Raw genomic sequence first — 9,404 nt, 5'->3', positions numbered from 1 at the left:
TCTTTCGAGATGATAATTTGCCTAAGTGTTCAACAAAGTTTCCTTGTAATGATTTTGAATTCAAGTGCATATTAATGAAAACACCAGCCTCACTTATATTGGATTGGTTACCATAAGTGCTGCATAACGATTTGTCGAATAGAACGGACTTTATTAGATGAAATATAAATTGATACAAGTTTACAGAGAATAAGGAGCATCGAGTTCTTCGAGGGCGTGCAAGTGAAGGGCTTGATCGGTTCCGCTTCCTTGGGTTTCCTTAGGAGGTTGTCAGGCTCGGGGGCGAACACTTTACTCAATCTTCTCGCTGTAACTTCGTAATAGGGATTTGGTCGGCCACTACCATGATGCAAACTAAAACTGGAACAATGTCTAAACGCTACTGAGTTGTAATTAAACTATAAACAATATGTGTACCTTATCTTGTTTTGTACAGAATCTAATTTCTAACTCTCGAAATGTTTTTACTTAGAACTTCGACATAAGTTCTACGCTCTGATTTCTATATCTATATTATAGCATTTCATTACACTTTTTCTCAACATCAACTCTTTATTTATAAATATTGAAGGGTTGTGTTTGAAGTGATGTATCCGTTGGTTAAGAGTCGTGTCCGTTGTGAAAGGACGTCTTTATCCACTTGAACGAACGCGTTTCTTGGATTTTCAGCATGTGTTAAATACTCTTGGTGAATTTCTGCACTTACCGAGGATAGTAATCCGCGGCCGTGAATGACGTAGCACTGAGCTAAGCGATGGACGAAGGGGAGAATTGGTTGTACCGCGCGTGTCGCGGCCGCGGGTCTGGGATCCACTGTCGCGGCCCGGCAGGTTTTCTTACTTCTTGCTTTCGTTTGTGTTCTCGACTTGGCGCTTTCGATTTACGTCGTCTTTGACTCCTTTTGAAGGGTTTTCCTTCTGTTTTAGATCCTTTTTCGTTCCTATTTGGATTTTACCAAATATTCAAGTACCTTGCAAGAAAGAAAGATATTCGAAAGTAAAAGTAATCTAAACAGATATAAATAACACAAATTCGTAATAAAAATGATGTAAATGTTAATGATATTTTAGGTATATTTTGGGCTTAACAAATCTCCACACTTAATCTTTTGCTAGTCCCGAGCAAAATTTCACTGAACTTATTCCTTAACTAATCTCTTTATAAAAATAAAACATATATCTTTGTGTTTACCTTTTAAATTAGTTAAGCCGAAAAGACTAACTTCGTATGGCAAATTTATACGCAAAATATCAAACTAACTTAGTATAAATACGATATATCATTCGTCTTGTATTTCAATTTTTAAATTGAAGTATTCGGGACGATGTAAGCACGCATGTTATTGAGTTTTCCATCTCAAGGCATTTCAAAGCACCAAATTTCCTTTCCCAAACTTGAATTATTATATATGAGTATTAAGTTTAATTTATTTGCTTAGTTACGCCCGTGATAAGGGTGGTCTCGATCGTAACTTTATATGCATTTGTTTTGTGTTTGCTTAAGAGGTACCGACCATGCCATGGGTGGACGCAATCGTTACTTTAAACTTTAAACACGCTTAATTTTTCTAATTTAAACGTTTCTTTCATACCTCGATTGTGATAAGGGTGGTCGCAACCGTGGCCAAAAGTACGCTTTACTTATTAATTTCTTCCCCTTCATACCTCGATTGTGATAAGGTTGGTCTCAATCGTGGCCAAAAGTTGAGAATACGATTTATTGATTATAACTTGGGAAAAAGAAAATTAGCACATTCATCCTATATTGACTTAAAATTCAACATGTATTATGGCTATAGTTTCCTTAAAAACTTCAATTGGTGTTATTGTAAGACAAAATCAAAACCGAGCTAAAAATTGTTAGTTCAATTTAATGCCTATAAACCTAATTGAAAATTTAAAATAAGATTTATTATATCATGAATTTCATGATATGAAATAGAGATTAAAAATAAAGAATTTTTACTTAAATATATTCACGCGAGACAATTTTACTTAAAATCGTGTCGAAGATTTGTGAAAAATATATTTTGAAAAATATTACCCGTATAGAAATATTTATTTCTATCGATAAGGATAACCTAAAAATAATCATAAAAGATGTATAACTTATGATTAATTTGATAAATGTAAAAAAATGATATTTCATAAAAAAAAATGTTAAGTTTTTGTCATTTGTTGCAATATAGTTAAAAAGTGTTGCAATATATATGTTGCTTTTATAGTTTAAAAAAAACAAGTGATGCATACATACATTCATTCATTCATTCGTTTGCATAAAATGATATATGTAAATATCTCCTCCCACACTTAAATTGGACCATGTCCTCATGGGGGCAAAAATGGAGATAAAACACTAAAGATAAAACAAATGGAAATAAACGAAAGATATAGCAAAAACATTCATCATAAAATTAAAGTGAAATTGGAAATTGTACGAAACATAATAAATATAAAAATGTACGAAACTGAAATTGAAATAAGATAAGATAAAAATAAAAGATAAAACCTAGGCATGTGGCGGGGAATCCGGAGGTGTTGGTGAAGTTTCCACGTTCCGGCGTCGGAAAAATGAAAGCATCTGATGCCGAGTCGAACGATGCTCACGCCTCAAAGTATTGAGGTTGTCATTCATCACCATATTGTTCTCCACCAAATCATCAATTCTCAAATTCATTTGACGATTATTTGCATTGATTTGGTTCAAAATCCGCCTTAAATCCACCGGATCAGTGTCTTGGGTTGCTTGGGCTTGTGGGGCAGCTTCTCCACCTTCCTCCGCTCCTTCTTCATTGGTACCTACATTATGAGAACTAGAAGCACCTCCACCCATAGTGCCACGAAGATGTGCAATACGGGTAGCATACGAAATAAAAACAGGAGGAGCCACAGAAACCAATAAATGAGCCCGTTCAAGAGCCGTAATGTCCAAAACCGGAACATATCCATGGTAGGTGGACATATCAAAATTAGTCAATTCATCCCGTGCTCCCAAAACAATAGCGGTGATCAAATTACCGAGAGGGACTTGAGTGGTATGAGCCCTCGAAGCACGATACAAATTATCAAAAAGCATTCCAATGCTATCCACCCGCAAACCCTTGAACAAACAATCCCAAACAAACAAATCCCGGACTTGAATCTTCGAACTCTCAACACGACCAAAAAGTGAAAACTCAAATACTTGTGAAAGAAGAACACACAATTATCCTTAATTAACTTGCTCGAAGTGTTCTTAGAATCAAAAGAAGTTTGGTCAGACAGAGTTTGCCAAAAAGAGTTATTATCAAAATCCCGGGGCTTATCATAAAAGTCACTAGTAGGGAAACCAAACATGTTACCCATAGCCTCATAATCAACGGTATAGGTAATACCCTTATTCCGAAAAGAAATTTCAGTCCTCTTCTTGTTCATTGTTAAAGTAACCAAAAACTCAACCACATACTCTTGAATTTGTGGAAAACGCATAGAAGCAAAAGTTTCCCATCCCAAAGTTTCAATAAAAGCAGTAATTTATGTAGAGAAGTTCAACTTTCTTACCGAATCAAAGTCAAGAAACTGCATATCCACGAACTTACGATTAGCGTGTGAAAAGTGCTTGAAACGTCCAACTTCTTATTCAGAATGAATGTCGAAATAAGCCCCACAACTAACCCTAAGGCGATTAGCCTCAGTTACAGCTGGCTTGTGTCCAACACGCTTTGCTCTAGGCATGGTTGTGGTGTTTATGTGTTATGAATGTTAGGGTTGTAGAGAAAAAAAATGAAAAAGATGAAAAGAGAGAAAAGCTTGAGGTTGAAGATGAAGTAGAGGTGTTGTGGAGACTTGAAGTTGAAAGGTGTAGGTGATTGAAAAGGGTAATGATGAAATTGGGAAAAGTAAAAGTAAGGTATTGGGAAGAGGTAAGAGTAGGGGATTGGTTAAAATTGGAGGTGATGTAAGGGGTGTGTAGGTAATAGGTATATATAGGGTTTGAATAACAAGGTAAATAGTTAGAGTAGAAATAGGAATTGGAATAGGTATAGTTGAAATAGGAAGAGTAATTAATATAGTTAGCGGTTGAATAGGAAAAGGTGTAAATAGAGGATGAATAGGAAGAAGAATAGGTATAGGTTAAATAGAAAAGGAAAAGGTATAGGAAGAATGGAAAAATAGGTCTAAAACCAGACCTGGAGTGCCTGAAGTACACGTGTCGCAGTCGTGGATGTATATCCGCGGTCGCGGATCGCGTTTTTCAACCAGCATATCCTCTGAAATTTGAGAAGAAAAATCTGAAGTTACCGAGAATCCAACATTCGCGACCGCGAATCGCGCTGGGCAGCGAATCTTGTGTCTGAAATTTTCTGGAATTTTTCTGATGTTACCGTGGAAGCGCATCCGCGGTCGCGGATCACCTCGTAGCTTCCCAAATTCAGCTCTTTTTTTTTACTTCATTTCGTGCATTTTCTTGATAAATCCTATCCTGAACTCCTTAAAAATGTAATCTGTACTTAAAACATAAATGAAAATCATTAAATGATAAGGAAAACCAAAGGTTTATCCTTATTAATGGAAAATGAAAATAAAAATTGCATTAATTAATGAATGTTAAAATTATGAATATGAAAGGTTTGGAACTAAAATTAATTGAAACATTTATGTGCATTCATTAAGTTAAGTTAAATGAATCTTATTTAAGGAACTTGAAATGCAATTATTAACATTTAATTAGTCATGAATAGATTAAGTTTGCATTTTATTGATTCAATGGTCTAAATTCATGAAATTAAAATGCAACCATATAACCAAAATCGAAATATAGTGCAAAAAGAAAATTTATTTATTAACATTGATGTACATATATTTACAAACAATATAAAACACAAACTATGCTAAAAATTCGTCCCTTTTAATCGGGATTTTCTTAGCCCTAAATCGATCAATTTTCAACTGCACGAAGGCTTGTCGTTCGGGTGCAGAAAGAAAATTTGGTCCGGATCGAAAAACTCGCTTGACTAGACCTTCAAATTCTAAAAATTCATAGTCTAGCATCGGAAAAGATTCAGCATCACTCCAAGGAACAGAAATACTTCCCTTGGTCCCTAGAATTATTCCACATATAATATTCCCAAACCCAACCTTCTTAGCCTTGGATCTAGATGCGGCAACAAGACCCTCCATCAGAATTTTTGAAGAATCAACCACATTGCCTTGAAATATATCGCCAAGGACATAAAGATCAGATTCTTGGACGACACTACTGAACGTGCGACCGAACAGGCTGTGACTCAGAAACTTATGCAAATATAGTATAGAGTTGGAATTGAAAGACTTATTATAGGCAAGTTTTGGGTGGAAAGGCCAGATACCGGTGAGCATTCGCCAAATATCAGTGGACGTCATATCTCTTCCATGATGGCGTTTGGTAGTATCCTTCAAAGGAAAACCAAACCAAGCATGCAATTCAGGATATCCAAAAGTGAAAGTTTTTCCATCCCGACGAAAACTGAGACGCACACGACGCTTGTTAACAAAACGCACAGTGCAGAAAAACTCTAACACCCAGTCTCCAATTATAGGAAACTTCATATCGACAAATCTGGTCCATCCTAGTCGCTCCATGTAACGACTCATATCTTCCTTAATTCCTAATTGATCATTAAGAAAGTCGTCCATGTACAGCATTCCAACAAAGAAAGTGTATCAAAGTTTCAGGAAGCGCCTTCCCTCATCGTGATTGAAGATAGGAAAGTTACATCCATAACGCTCTGATATATCCACATGTTTATTGCGTGAAGTAATAACTTTCTTAGATGAAGTGTTTGAGGAAGCCATGATTTTTGGAAAGAGTAAGGAAGAAAAGTTATGAACTTAGTGTTTGGATTTTATGAATGGTAAGAAAATCAGAGACAGTTCTGATAGAGATGAAAAAGAAAGTGACAGAAAACTGGACCTCTAGTACCTATATATCAGATCCTAGGACGAAAAGAGGTGTTGTTTCGAAGTGAAAAGGCATGAAACAAACCTTTTAGAAATGAGAAAAACTTAGTGTTTCATTCTGAATAGTTACAACTGCTGAGAAAAGGTTCAATCTGGGCAAAATTTCCCCCGTGTCGCGGTCGTGGATGCTGACCCGCGGTCGCGACACGCTGATTTTCCTGCGAAAATCAGTTGTCAAAACTCGAAACTCCTGATCCTCTACCGTGAATCCTCATCCTCGGTAAGTTCAGAAATTTTCCCTTCAATTTTCAATCAGAATTCTCAACTGAGAATCTGAAATCCTCTACAAGTCCAGAAATTTTCCTGACTTCTAGCCATGCCTAAATTCTCAACTGAGAATTTGAAATTCTCTATAAGTCCAGAAATATTTCTACCTCATTAAGAATTTCATATATGTGAATTCTCAACTGAGAATCTGAAATTCTCAACTGAGAATCACTGAATTTTCTAATTTTTATGAAATTCCTAAAAATTAATTAAAATCATGACTTGAATATATTTTTTATATATCTAAAATTCTAATAAAATGATATAATCTAAAACAAAACAAAATAAAAATAAAAATAAAAATAAAAATAATAAAAGAAAAATGAAATGATTTAAATGTCAGGAAATCTTGTTACGAAACTAGTTCCTATTTCGGAAATATTTTCGTAATAGATTTTAATAAGTTCCCTACTAGCCCAATATTCTTTGTTGTACCTCAAATGGTTTGGTAACTCTTTAAGTTCTAATTTAGGTGGAATTACTACTGAAGGCGGAACTGGTCCATCTTCTCGAATCAAAGGCTCTGGGTCCTTATCTTCTAATTCTTCACCCATTATAGGTTCTATTATTTCTTCTCTTTGAACAATGTCATTAACACATTCTTCAATTAAATCAAGCTTCATACAAGCGAAATCCTCCATAGGATATTTCATCGCTTGATTCATATCGAACTCGATCTTATCGTCACCTATTCGTAAAACTACTTTTCCTTCCGACACATCAACTAGAGCACGTCCCGTGTTCATGAATGGTCTACCAAAGATTAGCGGACAATTAGCATCATAAGCAAAATCTAAGATAACAAAATCGGTTGGAAAAATAAATTTGTCAACTTTTACCAAAACGTCTTCAATTATACCATATGGTCTTTTAGTGGATTGATCCGCTAATTGCAAAACCATATTGGTACGCTTGATGTCTTCTTCTAAACCTAATTTTTCAAAAATAGACAATGGCATCAAGTTTATACCAGCTCCTAAATCACAAAGACAACTTGGGAATTCCATATTTCCCAATGTACACGGAATGGTAAAGCATCCGGGATCTTTGAGTTTAGTAGGTAATTTGCTTGATACTATCGAACTACATTCTTCAGAAAGAGAAATGGATGAAATTCCTTCCCAACTAATCTTTTTTGAAATTAAATCTTTCAAGAATTTTCCATAGTTAGGAATTTGCGTAATCGCATCCATGAATGTTAAATTTATATGTAAATTTTTAAGTTTGTCCAAAAATGATAACAGTTGTTTATCATGGTCCTTATTTCGGACCCTGTGTGGAAAAGGTGGCTTTGGTACAAAGGGTTTCGGATTAGAGTCAATTGGTGTATCTTTTTTGTTTTAATGTATCTTCTTTGGATTTTGGTAAATCATTTCCAGGTAAAGTTGAATTTCCGGGCATTTCTGGACCTAAGTAGTTTTTCCCCGAACGAAGAGTGATAGCCTTAACATGCTCTTTCGGATTTTCTTCCGTTTGGCTGGGAAGACTTCCCTCTTTGCGGGATGGAATTGATTTAGCAAGTTGTCCAATTTGAACCTCCAAATTATGGATGCTAGATGATTGGTTTTTGATAAGCTGATCGAATTTATTTTCGATCCGTTTAAAACCATCGTCTTGATTACTTACCTTTCCATTCATAGCATCTATAAATTTATCGATTTTTGAAGATAAAGTGCTAATCGTATCTCTTGTTTGATTTTGATAATTATTTATACGATATTGATTAGCATTTGCATTATTATTATTATTACCATCTTTCCAGTTAAAGTTAGGATGATTTCTCCATCCAGGATTATAAGTATTAGAATAAGGATTAGTAGTTTGGTTTTGTTCTTGGACAAAATTTACCTGTTCTATCTCATTCATACCTTCGTAGTTAATGTCTCTCTGGATCGGATCATTAGGATCGCATGGTGCCATAAATTTATCAATTTTGTGCGATAAGGCAGAAAATTGGGCTTGTAACATTGCTACAGGATCAAGATTCATTATACCTTTAACCGATGATGTACATGAGGATGATGGTTTCGCCGTTGGTATATGTCCACGCTCTGCGGGCCACATACTGCTGTTGATTGCCATTTCCTCCAAAAGTTCTCTTGCTTGGGCGGATGTCTTTTTCATAAATAACCCTCCAGACATAGCATCTAATGAACCTCTAGTCGTAGGATTTAATCCATTATAGAATGTCTGCATTAAAAGTGCATCTGGCAATTGGTGGTGTGGGCATAAACGTTGAAGTTCTTTAAAACGTTCCCAAGCTTCATAAAGAGTTTCATTATCATTTTGTGTGAAAGATGTCAACTCTTTGATGACTCTTGCGGTTTTTGCTAAGGGAAAATATTTTTGTAAAAATGCTTGGGCTAATTAGTCCCAAGTTAATGTTGCAGCAGGCATAGAAGTTAACCAAATTTTTGCCTTATCCTTCAAAGTGAAAGGAAAGAGGCGAAGTTTGATTGCTTCTGCTGTTACATCAGTAATTTTAAAAGTGTCACAAATTTCTAAGAAATTTGTCAAATGTGCATTAGGGTTTTCGTTAGGCAATCCGTAAAACGTTACGTTGTTTTGCAACATATTAAGCAAAGCAGGCTTAATTTCAAATTGATTTGCGTTTATACGGGGTCTAACTACACTATTAGTTACACCGGCTATTCCTGGCCTAGTGTAATCCATAAGTGTCGGTGGATCGGCCATAATTTCTAGCTGGACTACTTTAGTTTTTAAGGGTGTTTTGTCTTTGTTTTTGTTGTTTTTCTTATTTTTCTTAAGTGTTCTTTCAATTTCTGGATCAAAAGGATCTGGTGGCGTGCCCGAATTTCGTGAACTGCGCATCAACTTGAAATTGTAACACGAGCCAAACTACCTTCAAAACAAAATTGAAAGCAAATATATTATAAAACTGAAAATAAATAAAATATAAAAGTTGTATAAAAATAATGTATAAACCTAGATTCGAAAATAAAATGCGAAAAATAAAAATTTTGTCAAAAATTTTGGCGTATCCCCGGTAACGGCGCCAAAAACTTGTTGAGCGATTTCCGCAAGTGCACGGTTTCGCTTGTAGTAATAAAAATATCGATCCCACAGAGATACGTTTTTTAACGAAAAACTTATTTTTGAATCTTTAATTTCGAACTTGTTAGATTTATAAAATGTAAA

The 9,404-nt window shown here is 35.1% G+C and overlaps 1 non-coding gene across 1 annotated transcript; it reads left to right on the top strand.

Moving 5' to 3' along the window:
* The first annotated feature begins 8,457 nt into the window (after positions 1 to 8,457).
* LOC136210078 (small nucleolar RNA R71) lies at positions 8,458 to 8,564 on the top strand. Its single transcript, XR_010677788.1, has one exon. It is a non-coding gene; the product is annotated as a small nucleolar RNA R71 (small nucleolar RNA).
* Positions 8,565 to 9,404: the final 840 nt, after the last annotated feature.

This window comes from Euphorbia lathyris, chromosome 10, assembly GCF_963576675.1.
Source record: "Euphorbia lathyris chromosome 10, ddEupLath1.1, whole genome shotgun sequence".
Classification (NCBI taxonomy): Eukaryota; Viridiplantae; Streptophyta; class Magnoliopsida; order Malpighiales; family Euphorbiaceae; genus Euphorbia; species Euphorbia lathyris.
The sequence above is the reverse complement of the archived record's forward strand: the minus strand, read 5'-3'. Positions and strand labels throughout refer to the sequence as shown.